General features: G+C 41.7%; 1 protein-coding gene across 1 annotated transcript in view; it reads right to left on the bottom strand.

Annotated features, from left to right (window-relative positions):
• The window catches only part of LOC117267063 (filamin-A-interacting protein 1-like), a 30,402-nt gene extending 16,801 nt beyond the window's left edge, over positions 1-13,601 (bottom strand). Inside the window, exon 1 of the mRNA XM_033642678.2 lies at positions 13,336-13,601. The gene's annotated coding sequence lies outside the window, so the exon portion shown is untranslated. The remainder of the gene's footprint in view (positions 1-13,335) is intronic.
• Positions 13,602-14,200: the final 599 nt, after the last annotated feature.

Raw genomic sequence — 14,200 nt, 5'->3', positions numbered from 1 at the left:
CGCTTCCTTCTGCGCGGTGATATGGTGGGTTGGTGTAGTTAGGTAGAAAGAAAATATTTCTCAAATTAAACTGCTCATGACAAAGTCTGTAGATTATCTTAAGATACTGCTGTTAAGTTTTTCAAAAGTATATTTTGGTGCGTTGAGCACCAGAGGCCTAGCTTTATTATATTCCAGAGAAGGCAGACATCCCTTTGGCCAATGTCTCCAACACTCGGCAACTGACATTCAACCAATCTATAGTGATAAATTGCTTTTCAGGTAAGAGGAAAATTATGTATTTTTTATTTTAGTATGAACTGTCCCTTTAAATGGACTAATACGAGTGTATCAAAGGTCAGTAAAACCCCGTTTTCACCAAGCAGCACAGTACGGTTCAACTCAATTTGTTATGCATTTTTTCCGTTTCCACTGTGAAAAGTGGTGGATGGTACCAATGGAACTGTTCCATACCGTCCCCATTTTTGGGCCCCCCTCTGCTGGGGTACCTAGCACACAGATCTTGTACTAAAAGGTGGAGCTGTGAACACTGCAGGCTGTTGATGTCAGTGATGGACGGTCACTCTGCTCAGGGCTGAGTTGTGGCTGGTTTTGTAATCACTGTTCATACCGTGGACAGTTTTACATTCGTAACTATAATTCTCAAAATATAGGATGTTTTGCTGTAGGCTGCAGCTGTAGACTGAGAAAAAAAACTGAATTCCCTGGACTGACTGCCGGCAAATTTTAAGGTGGAACTTTTACCTATAATGTTACTCAATGCGTGAGCTGGCGACATGAATTCATCAGAACACCTTAAATTTTAATGTGACAACTTTGACCATTACTTTAGTTGTTATTGTCTCTCGAGGATGACATACACATTTATTAATGAGCGTCTCTTCAAGTATTTAAAAATTCATATTAATTATGACCAGATTCTGTGAATTGCATATATTCTAATCCTCACTTGGGGAAAAAAAAGCATGATGGAGATTATCCCATGGAGAGAGACTCTCACTGCAGCCTGTTTTATTTCGTTCCGCAAATGCTGGTGTGCAACCCAGTTCTGTGGACGATAAACGAGATGCAGACTTCCCTCTGTGTCATCAGTGATGAGGAAATACAGCGAGTGTTGGACGGAGCAGTGAGTGACAACAATCCCACCCACATTTAAGAGTACTGTTTGGAAACTCTAAGCAGATCTAGGGTCTAGGTACCATATCTTAAGGGTTACCTTTGGAACCAAAGGTACCATATCAAAAGTGTTTGGTGGAAATGAGGCTTAAGGCAAAGAGGATTCCCACAAGAATCTTGCAAACAAAGTAAACTGTCTCCTTCAAACTACCTACATCAACACACAAATATCATTTCTGATGTATTGCAAAGGATCTGAACTTCTCTCTTTCTGTCTCTCTGAACAAACACATTTCTCTCAGTGTTGAGCTTCCTGTGGTGATTGGACTATATCTGAACTTCCATGTGTCATGTAGGAGTTTACTTAAATCTGCCATAATGGATTTTTTTGGCAGCACAACAAGCAGTACATACAATACAGATATACAGTACAGGCCAAAAGTTTGGACACACCTTCTCATTCAATGCGTTTTCTTTATTTTCATGACTATTTACATTGTAGATTCTCACTGAAGGCATCAAAACTATGAATGAACACATGTGGAGTTATGTACTTAACAAAAAAAGGTGAAATAACTGAAAACATGTTTTATATTCTAGTTTCTTCAAAATAGCCACCCTTTGCTCTGATTACTGCTTTGCACACTCTTGGCATTCTCTCCATGAGCTTCAAGAGGTAGTCACCTGAAATGGTTTTCCAACAGTCTTGAAGGAGTTCCCAGAGGTGTTTAGCACTTGTTGGCCCCTTTGCCTTCACTCTGTGGTCCAGCTCACCCCAAACCATCTGGATTGGGTTCAGGTCCGGTGACTGTGGAGGCCAGGTCATCTGCCGCAGCACTCCATCACTCTCCTTCTTGGTCAAATAGCCCTTACACAGCCTGGAGGTGTGTTTGGGGTCATTGTCCTGTTGAAAAATAAATGATCGTCCAACTAAACGCAAACTGGATGGGATGGCATGTCGCTGCAGGATGCTGTGGTAGCCATGCTGGTTCAGTGTGCCTTCAATTTTGAATAAATCCCCAACAGTGTCACCAGCAAAACACCCCCACACCATCACACCTCCTCCTCCATGCTTCACAGTGGGAACCAGGCATGTGGAATCCATCCGTTCACCTTTTCTGCGTCTCACAAAGACACGGCGGTTGGAACCAAAGATCTCAAATTTGGACTCATCAGACCAAAGCACAGATTTCCACTGGTCTAATGTCCATTCCTTGTGTTTCTTGGCCCAAACAAATCTCTTCTGCTTGTTGCCTCTCCTTAGCAGTGGTTTCCTAGCAGCTATTTGACCATGAAGGCCTGATTGGCGCAGTCTCCTCTTAACAGTTGTTCTAGAGATGGGTCTGCTGCTAGAACTCTGTGTGGCATTCATCTGGTCTCTGATCTGAGCTGCTGTTAACTTGCCATTTCTGAGGCTGGTGACTCGGATGAACTTATCCTCAGAAACAGAGGTGACTCTTGGTCTTCCTTTCCTGGGTCGGTCCTCATGTGTGCCAGTTTCGTTGTAACGCTTGATGGTTTTTGCGACTCCACTTGGGGACACATTTAAAGTTTTTGCAATTTTCCGGACTGACTGACCTTCATTTCTTAAAGTAATGATGGCCACTCGTTTTTCTTTAGTTAGCTGATTGGTTCTTGCCATAATATGAATTTTAACAGTAGGGCTGTCGGCTGTGTATTAACCTGACTTCTGCACAACACAACTGATGGTCCCAACCCCATTGATAAAGCAAGAAATTCCACTAATTAACCCTGATAAGGCACACCTGTGAAGTGGAAACCATTTCAGGTGACTACCTCTTGAAGCTCATGGAGAGAATGCCAAGAGTGTGCAAAGCAGTAATCAGAGCAAAGGGTGGCTATTTTGAAGAAACTAGAATATAAAACATGTTTTCAGTTATTTCACCTTTTTTTGTTAAGTACATAACTCCACATGTGTTCATTCATAGTTTTGATGCCTTCAGTGAGAATCTACAATGTAAATAGTCATGAAAATAAAGAAAACGCATTGAATGAGAAGGTGTGTCCAAACTTTTGGCCTGTACTGTATGTCGAACTGATAAAGTTGATATGGCGAATGTGTTACTACACAGTTGACCTTCCATCTGCATTACTGAGAAGACATGGAGCAACACCAGCATTTAGTTGGAGTCCTGATCAGCTGATGATTCCACGTCCAATATTCACCCACCTTCTACCTCTGGTTTGATCATAACCAAATCCTGCAAGAAATATTTGCCTCTTTAGCTGCCAAATATTCCACTAGATGCATCAGCTGCTAACTTTGCCTGTCTAATGTTGCTGGTACTAGCTAATTTGCTTGGCTCAGAGTTGCATCTGACAACAGCACTGATCATAGCTGTGTAAGTGAATTTAGCTAATAAAGGTGCAGGCTCTAAAACTAAAACAATTAGCTGACAGATGCTAAAATGCTCCTCAAAACCAAAGGAAGCTACAGAACTGAGCGATAATTCTCTTTAGGTTTGTCACTATCAGCAACACTTTTCACATTTAACCTAGTGATTTTATCCATACATAATATAAATATATTAATTATAGCAGCTTTGAGTTCCATTAAAAGGACTCAATTATAGAAACCTAGCTTTCTGCAGCTACACATGTGCTTCGTACAAAACATTTCCTCAACAACTGTAGGAGATGGGAATAATGACAACAGTTCCACAGGCTCTATTGATGTCAAGTCTTTGTCATCCATATGGTGTCTTCACTGTCTGATCCACCTTGACCGGTCACTGCAGTCTTGATTGTAGTGAACTCTCCGGAGCAACAAATGGGGATTCCAAAGGCACGTGGGTTGCATTCCAGTCTGATATGCAACATTCCCAGTTGTCTTTATGGAAAATATAGGAGAGCTGGCAGACAATAAGCCTTACTCTGAGGTCTGTGCCAACCCGCCACAATGCCTACACACATTTATGGCATCTAAACCATCGGCACAATGTTACTGATTGCCAGCATCCAATTCCATAGTGCCCTCTAATATGAACGGGCGGTGTAATACCCAGTGAGGCCCCAGTCAAGGCCTGAGCCTAAATTTAAAACGGGACCCCAAGTCTATCCCATGGTTTGGGCAAGTCCAGCTGTCACATATATGAGTATTTATAGACCCAAACAGAACATGTGCCTCCATTCCAATGTGAAAAAGGGGGGTATAACATTTTGTCAATGGTCAGCAAGTTTGTGACAGTGATGGTCACTACATGACTGATCTTTGTTCTGAAATTCCATTTACCAAGTATTTTATATACGAGAAAACAGTGCTCTTTAACAGCTGCCTTGTTGAGAGGTAGGCTGCAGCACATGACAGTTTATTAACTTGATATTATAAGCTCTGCTCAAAAATTGAAACCATTAGTTGATTAGTCAATCAATGGAGTTCTAAAAATAAATCCAACATTTCAGTTGTTTAATTAAGCAAAAATAGCAACTCCTCACTGGTTTCAGTCTCTAATGCGAAGATTTGTTGCTTTTCGTTTTATAATATTCTGAGTTGAATATCTTTGGGTTTTGGACTGTTGGTCAGATGAATATAGACAAATTGAAGATGCGACCTTGTTTACTGTTTTTTTTATAGCGATTCAAGTGATTAATTGAATAATTTAAAAAAAGGTTGACTGGTAACTGACTTACAAGCTGCACCATGTGTTCCATATGATATACACTTCCTGTGTCCTAAGTGGGCGTGGCCACGCCCACCCCCTCCACTGCAAAAGTGCTGTAAATATCATGTGGATGGATGAAATCAGATTCAAAACAATACAACACTGTACACAGTACAAATTTAGTGTTTGCTCCTTATTTTGCCACTCGTTTTTATCTACTAGCTTAATGTCTGATATCAACTAAAAGTGAGACCACGTCAGTTGTTGCCAGATCTCACAAGAGTGTGTCACAAACAAAGTTAATTTTCTCTTGATTTGTCCATGTGAAAAAATACCATTTCCCTGTCAGAATGTATAGAAGGGTTGGGGCTTGTGAAAAAATGGGTCCAGTATTTGCTTGGGTGACTAAAGAGCAAGGGGAACGGTCATAGCCTGCACTCACATTCACTTTTCCCATTGGAATGAATAGAATCAGAGCCACCACTAGTCTCCTAAAGGCAGTGACGAATGCCTTTGCTACCCAAGGAGATGTAAATTCACGTAAGGGAAGTTCTAATCAGTTAGTTGCAATCTGCAACCTCACTGCTAGATGCCACTAAATCCTATACAGCGTACTTGTAAACCCTGCATGTGTTCATGTGCAGATATTCCAGTAACAGAGATGTAAAATACTAGCAAGCAGTCCACGTCAGCATTAGCAAGATTAGCAGAAATGGAAACTGTTAGCATGATGTGGAGTCCTACAGGGGTCTGATTTTCAGGACCCACTCTCAAACTGGCATCACAATGTGCAATACCACACCCGTCCTGCCAACCACACATATCACCAATTAGTTCCGCAACCAGACTCAAACCAACCAGACCTGACCCTTGAACACAGGATCTGCAGCTGTTATGGTAACTACACGCTCTTTATATAATTTGGTTTGGCAGCGCATTTACTGTAAAGTGGTCATTTTGGAAAATTTCATACATGAGAAACTGAGATAATATAATTTAAAATGAAGGTTGATCAGGCAATACAATTGAAATCAATATTTTTTTATATATATTTTCATAATGAGCAGCACATCTTTACAGTTAATGTGGTGCAGAAGACAGAGCCAACAAATGAAGTCAGCAATCAGAGAGTTAAAACGTTGAAACATAAACATCATCATATTTTTTATTTTATTTCAATATATTTATTATCTAACACTTGTAATCTGACGCGTGTGTTCTAAACCAGAATTGAACCCAGAAATAAAATGAAGCCCAAATAACACCTTCAAATCATCTTTTTTGTGGGTCATACGTTAGATACCCATGAGAATCCAACACGATGCAGGACTCTGGCTTGATGGGGTCTTGTTGCCCTTATCCAAGCCCTATAATAGTGACACCCATATAATCTTACACACTTTACCTCCTGGCCATAAGACTAATGAACGTTGTGCTCGTCTGTCATGTTCACACACAGACTAAAAGTGAGGAAGGGGAGAGGTCTGGTGATAAAAGTCTGACTTGTGGCCAAATTCATTTGCCAGAGACAAGGGAGGAGGACAGCAGCTGCAAATAATGCAACAAGAACATCAGCTGGACTTAATGTATTCAGTGAGTTTGATACATTTACGCCACACATGCAATGTGACTAAATAAGGAGAGGGAAATGTTCTTTGCATGCGAGCGTTTGGCAACTTGTTCTGTCAGAGGACACTGATAAAAAGGCAGTACGCTCAAGAAGCTCTTCTGTCCTGACAAGAAAAACACTCCAGCCTGCCAAGATATAGGAATTTCAATCAAAACTGTGGCTGTGGATGAGATTCAAAGCTACAAGTCGATCCATCTGATATTGAAAGTTCTGCGAGCACCTACAAGTATTTCCCATGCAAGGGAACAAAGCTACAGTAACGTAACAGCTATGTTCTAGGGGAATAGAGACGCTTTAGGCAGAGAAGGTAGCAACAGATAGCAACACTGAGATTCTACCTCTCAGGAGTATTTTTCCAGTAACACTAAATTGAACTCTCAAAGAATCTCCATGGACAAAACTCAAGCATTTACAGCTTGTCTTAGTGTGATGGCTTCTATTAATACCTCACAGCGACAATAACTCAAACTTTGGCACGCCACACTGGAGCAAAATGTCAGCATAGGTGGTGGGTTTCATCTTGTAGTATTTTCCTGATGTCACATTAACCTGATCCGCTCAGTGGAGCCTACGGTAGCTTCAGCAGTTAAGGTTTCACTAATAAGTGAACTGAGAGGAATGTAAGTGCACAGAACAGGTAGTTCCTGAATCAGTAACTTTGAAAATATGACATATTTATGATACCTGTGCTGGTGTCAGTTTGTTAATTATTCACTTTGATTTACTTTTACGAACTCATATGAGAGCAAATCTTTTCAGGTTGAAACATGCTCTAATTTGGGTCATGCATTATGAACTCTGACGTGTGTGGGAGCATATTGTATACAGTCACACAACATACCAGCACCACTGTTCTCGATAACATACTGTCACCAAGCATATGGACGGGTGCAGCTGCTGGAATACATGACTCACCACCCACTTACTGTAATATACATGATGAGAAAATGAACACATCCCTTATTTCCAAGAGTTCATTTCAAAAGCAGCAGCAGCATTTATTTGGTCTGTTGAAAGTGTCTGTAAATGGAAACCAACTTATCAAGCAACAAATTCTTCTGGACCAATGGTATGACTGAATATCAGCTTGATGGCATGGAGATCAAGGAAGAGATCAGGTTGTGGCTGTTCTATGAATAGAAACAACAAAACAACATATGGATGAAGCAGTCTCATACAATATCACGGTGTCAGCCATGTTTCTGAGGTCTCATGTAGATCAGAACTCTACGGACTGACTTTTCCGTCATGGCTAGTGGTCCAAGAATTAGTCTGACTACCAGTTTTTAGGGTCTTGGTAAAGAAGAAAGAAATATGGCCATTCAAATGATGAGGTTTTCATCAGTATTGTTTTGTTTGGCAGCCTCTTTGTTTTAATAGTGGGCCAACTCCTAGTATACTGGCAATGCTATAGTGTTATAGTTGTTATCGAGCAGGTTAAAGAAATATTGCTGCAAGTTATGGTGATGACACACCTATATTTTAGAGGCAGTCCATAAATTAGAAGAACCTTTGTCACAGCAGCTCCATTGGCACTTTTGCAACACTATAACACAGTTAATTTGAAAGTTGAATTGACACATGCTCATGTAACTTCCTGTCACTGACATGATGCCCACAGACTGTATATTAAGATCTCTATACATAGATTATGGGTGCTGCTCAATCATGTCTTCTCAGTGACTGTGACAGAAACAGACCATAATAAAAAAAAATCACGCACTCAGGCCAAGTATGGCTTTGTTTGACAAACTTTCACTCCCAGGTTTCAATTTATTACTTCCTGTGTATTAAAGGAATTTTCTGGCAGTGACCATGCAAGACATAAAAATGAATTTGGATGAAATACAACAAGTCTGTGATATGTAAGTAAGTGAGTATGTTGCATTCATCAATTTTTTATACTAACATTGAAATGAATGAGTGCATGTTTTGTAAAAGGTTACTTTTAGTAATGAGCCAACTATGGCTGTCCCCTGAAAGTTGGAGATTCAAATCATCAGTCAGAGACCATTCAGTCAACTGATAGTACTTGAAGTCAAGCAGTCCTTTTTTGTTTTGTCTTGGGCTTTTTTGCTCATCAGTGTGCTGTGCAATGTAGTTCTGGGGATGTTTTGGTCCCCAGATTTTTGCCTCAGTGTGAGCACTCCTCACTTCCATGCTGCTCTTCAGTACAGACAGCTGCAGACACAATACAGCAACCCAGACGTGGAGAGAATTTGCACTGCAAGGCTCTGAGACAACATTAGCTTCTGCCTGTTTGGAAATGGTGAATTTACAGCTCACAGCAACTTAGTATGATACAGTCTCTGGTGTTTTTGTTTGATATCTAGTGTCCTTAATAATTGTTGCTGCACATTTCCAGTCCATTGTTAGCACAGTTAGCTTGTTTACTGTAGTACCTTAATTTCGCTGTCACACTGATCATCCCCCTGAGCCCCGTTCAAATTTTACAACTTTATATGGGAAAAAAAACAAAGAATTGTCGAATATTCATATTGAACAGACAAGACTCATTTTTACTGCATGCATTTTAAGCTATCATAGCAGGAAAAGCACCTGATGACATCCACAGAGGTTGTCTTATAGTATAATGTGTCCTCATACACCAGTCCAGTGAGCCTGAATTAGCTTTACAAAGCTTTACAACATAGTTCAGTCTCACCCATTTCTAGAATCAGGCAGTTTTTAGCCATGTTTTTAGAATAGCTCCATCAATTGCAGTGTTGGGTCAGATGATTGGTCCGCCACTTCAATGCAGACTGAAATAACTCAACAATTATGAGATGGATTTTTTTCACAAACATTCATTGTTGAAGGTGAAGACGATGAAGGTAGATGCTAGAATCTGAATGTGTTCACCGAAAGGCCAGTCCCACCCTACTCTGCTAACCCTAACCATGACAGCACAGTAGGGCAGGACTAGGCAAAACACTTGGTAGGCACAGTCTCGCATTTACCAAAGGTGAAGCCCTTAGCGTTGTCATGGTGAGCATGTTGACACTCTTGCTTCAGCATTTAGCTGAAAACACTATTGTGCCTACATTGTGTTCCACTACGCATGTTATCAGACAAACTGATAGGCCAACTGCAAACCAAAACCAGCACCCAATATTAGACAAAATTAACAGCTAACTGGTGAAGAAAGAAAAACACCTAGTGAGCTAAAGACCAGAGATTTTTTTTCTTCGGGAGGTGGTAGAGACCAAAACAAAGGTAAAAGAAGAGCCATGGTTGCATGTTAACTTACCAGGTGGTGGCAAACATAACTCCACTGCAATGGTAATGTCTCCCACTGTGCTAATGTTTAAATAGGTTTGCTAACATATCATCCTTACGAACACTATATACTGCTGAAATGTGAGCCCAGCGGGTACTGAACATCAATTAGACTCTCATGTCAGAAAGACTTTTAATATTGATTGTAATGAAAATTGGGCTGACAATATTTTAAATGTCTAACAGCATTCAAAATTCATGCTGTGAGGACATTAACATTATGAAGTTTTGCAGACATAGAGCTTTGTTCTCCATATCTTACATCTAAAGTCTCAGACATACTATTCACGTTTGGGCTGCACATGGATGTCCGCACAGGGGTCCGTGTGGACCCATGGTGGATAACAAATCTACGTCACACTGACCAAAGTGGACCCTCACAAACAAGTGGATGCAGAAACCGTGAACTGGCATTAAAAGTCAATTTTTTATGTCAAGATGATGGAAGATGTTGGATTTTGGTCACTTCACAACACATCTCAATCCAACAAAATATCAACGTCATGCATCGTCAGTATTCTATTCTAAATTGATGTTGGCATCAGGACTTGTCCTGACGTTGAATTTTGGTCACTCAGCGCCACAACCTCAAGTCAACCCCATTTCTCCATCTACCAACACTGGTGGCCAGCTGGGTGTGTTTGTTTCCTTGTGCTGGACTTCTTCGGCACCACAGAGGCCATGGAGATTCAGCCTTAAGTAAACTGTGGGTTAGTGAGTAAACATATCAGATGCTGGAGTGCCTGAAATGACAATATAAAACTTGCCTAACCGCACCATACCAAATCTTCACCACCACTACCCATTTAAGTTACGTAGATGAGCATTTGCTCTTTTGTCTGTTGTTTACCTTTATAGTAGAAAAGAAAACCAGTAATCATAAAAACAATGAGTGCATTGCTGCCGGTGAGAAAAACTAAAGAAGAGAATAAAATGGCATTGAGTTGAAGAACTCTGTCTCACTAACATACGGGTGAAATTACAGTGTGATATTTGGTCTTCAGCTCTCAGGGACAACCAACCAGAGAGAACAGTCATCTTTATCTCAGCACTTTCAGGAAATATACACATTTTTCCCTCTGCATCAGTGGCGTCACTGGAGGAGATCTTTGGGCGGCTGCAATCATCACACACCAGTTCACTTTAAGAGTCATGATGATGTCACTTCCCCTCAAAAAACATGTATGAGAGATGGAAAGCATGTCATGGGTAGAGATGGTGGGAATGAGATCAACGGACCTTTTACGTCTGTGGGATTTCTAAATGTCTCTTATATCAAAAAATAGCTAGCTTATTAAGCACTAATGAACTGGAGACATATCCAAAACTATATTCTTACTGTACATGAACTCCATGAGTGACCTCACTAGTTCTAATATTACCACATGTCAAGAACCAATTAACAACCAATCTACCGTTAATAGCAAGAACACTTTGCTGTCTTGCTGTCTACATATCAAATTATCTTGAGAAGATCTTGGGTTGCCATGGCGTTTAAGGACTTATTTTTGAACCGAGGGAACATGAGATATAAGTACCACTGTTCTGCGAAATATCCAAATGTGTCTAAACTGCATTTTTGGAATTCAAGACCAGAGGCCCTTATACGACGGGAGCTGTGCATGTGTCAGTGACAGCTGTTGTTGAGGCCCACCAGACGTAATGGGGAAGACATCAACTAGTGGCAGCAACAAGCTCCACCTCCCACTATATTGTGTTTATGTACACGCACATAGACGTGTTCCTCAAACGATTTGGCTTATATGCACACACAGATACACACACAACATACACATGCACAGTAAGAAAGGAATGAGGTCATTGAGTTGATAATGTGCGAGAAACCATAACGGTGTCAAATGAAAGCAATGCATTTGAAACATTTAACGGCACAAGTCTCTATTCTTTGTTGTCTCGTTGTTGACTCTTACTTAGTTATAATACTTATTTACAATTCAATTCATGTAATTCAGATTATTTCATTGGCTATTTATCTTTGTACTCCCTCAGCATGAGGCAGTTTCCATGAGTAAAGGGGCAAGCAATTCTTCATTCCCTGTCATCTTGTGCAGGGTTAAAACACAATATTGCATGTCCTGACTGTTCATGCAGTGTGCCACCATCAGTGGAAATGCTAAATGTCGCCACAAAGTAAAAGGCCTTCCTCCTCACAATCTCGTGCACATGCTAACACTACACCTCACAGTTAAACTATGCCCTTAACAACCTGTCACTCAAGTTACTCAAGTGACATCGAGCTATAGTAATGTCATGAGGTAAGCCAGTGACACATTTAGTGCATCTCAAATCAATGCTGCTCTGGCAAACACCCAGGCTTGGCCAGCTTAGTTTCAGTTCAAACAGGGACCACATCATTGATTTACAGTAAGACCGATTCATTTACAAGCTGGGACTGATAACTGCCCAGTCGACATTCACAAATCTGTCTTTCGAGAGGGGCCATTTGGCTGATTGAGCTCGGTGGACTCTGCAGGTCATGTGCCGAGCCAGAGAGGATGAGCTTAGATAAAGCTGGAACAGGCGCAAAAATGTTAATGAGTAATATCTGGCCACTGGTTCTCTTTGTCTGGTGTCAGCGGTGATATCACTGAGAGGCCACATCAGCTGGAGAGGGTGGGAGGGAGGAAGGGTGAGGTTGCACAGAGCCCCTGGACACTGACAGAAAGGATCTTTGACAGCAGCATGAGCCACACCTGCGTTAGATTCCTTGCTGAGAGCGAGATACATTTCTCTTTTTTTATTTAACTGAGGCAAGGTGTCTTGAGAAATGGACAAGCGGCTAGCAGGATCCATGTGTCTCCTCCGAAAGGCCGATGACTTCATGCTGATGAAATGGAATTCATTTTGGCGTCATTACAATCCATAAATATTCGGGATGAAAGATGTCATCCTGTTGCGGCTCGTGACGGCCTCAGAAGCTTTGCAATGTTGAGCAGCTGTGGGGGTGTTTGTATTTCATCTGTTGTATATGGCGTGTACAGTAAGTGCAACAGTGAGGCATTGGGGTTGGCGGCTATGGGAGAAGTTGAGGAAAAAGGTGTGTACTTCTATAGACAGACACGAACAGACAAATAAGACATCTCTTTCTCCTACATTCTCAATATCTCAATATCATCCCCTGTTCTTCCCACATGCACAGCACAAACGGCTTCCCACTAAATGGTCTTATTCATACAGCATATAAGATGTAATTCATAGAGAAATGTTTGATTCATGACTTTCTCTTTTCTGTATGCACTGTCACAATGCCAAATGTGCATTGCCGTTAACAGCACCAAGAGTAGTGCCTTGTCTTCTCATGGGCGAGTAATACATGCAACATGTCCAACTCCATATTATTTGGAAGTATAAAGAATGAGCTGAATTAACTATGTGCTTTGAGGAAGAGTTGTTTCATTCATACAGCGTAGAACAGCTCTAACCGCAGCTCAAGCAGAGCCAAGCAGATTTCTATCAGTCAATGCTTTCTTTATTAGCTTCTTAAATTGATGACAGCTAAGCAGCAGCACCTGTACTTGAGCCATTTCCTGTGTTTCAGTCTGAAAGCACAACAGCTGATAAGCTCAGCTTTGCCAGAACCACATGGTTGGCTTTAGCTGTTTCCCACACAAGGGTGGGGGAGAAACAAGAATGCCTTCATTAGGAGAAACTCAGAAGCTGACCTACCTGCTGTTGTGTTGTCCCCAGGTTTGAGCAATTAGTAGCCACAGCAAGGGTAATCCTAGAGAAAAGGCACTAAGGCAGTAAAGTATCCACTGATATCCTTTGGCTCGTGTGGTCCACTTGTGGTGTCCGCTTGTGCTGGCTACTGACTTGTGCCAAAAGCCATCTCAAGCTCTGCTCTCACTCTCCCTATCTCTCTCTGCTTTCAGTTCTTCAGGTCAGAGAGGGAATGGTAGAGAGCAATAACACAGCACTGTAACTTCCCTCTCCCTCTCTCTCTCACCCTCCCTCCCTCTTTCACTCCCACAGCCTATCCAGATCTGCTCTGCATAGCGGTCTGAAACACACCTCTCATTTTCTTTCCCTCCTATCCTTTCGAGAAGTCAGTTGAGGAGTGTGTGAGAATGAAAGGCAGTGGGGGGTGGAGGGGTTGAGAGAGGTAGGCAGGCACTATTCTGCTCCCTCTCAGTGGTTGAAAGGGGTCATTGCCCAGTGAAGAGAAAGGCAGAGGTGCGGTGATGTCTTTTGTCACAGGGCCAGAGCTTTTCACTCATCTTCCATTGTCTCCCTTTACTCTTTTTGACTGGAGTCACCGAGGCTAAAAGTATAGTTCTATATTTAACTCGACCACTCTTGCCAACACGGGCGCTGTTAGCAGCTGAGGCTAGCTGTATGTTAGATGTTTTTGGCCGGCCAGCTAGAGTTAACTCTCCCCGCTGACCCTTGGTGACAGCTGAACTATGCCATTTTCTCATGCTGGGAAAGTCCGGTGACAGCAGCCACCCAAGCCTTAACAGTGGTCCAACGAACCACCAATTGCTGACCTAGGAGGGCTGAGTGAGGCCAAACTCTCCAGGACTTTGGCAGC

Source organism: Epinephelus lanceolatus, chromosome 15 (assembly GCF_041903045.1).
Source record: "Epinephelus lanceolatus isolate andai-2023 chromosome 15, ASM4190304v1, whole genome shotgun sequence".
Lineage (NCBI taxonomy): Eukaryota > Metazoa > Chordata > Actinopteri > Perciformes > Serranidae > Epinephelus > Epinephelus lanceolatus.
Note: the sequence above shows the minus strand (reverse complement) of the source record. Positions and strands in the feature narration are given on the sequence as shown.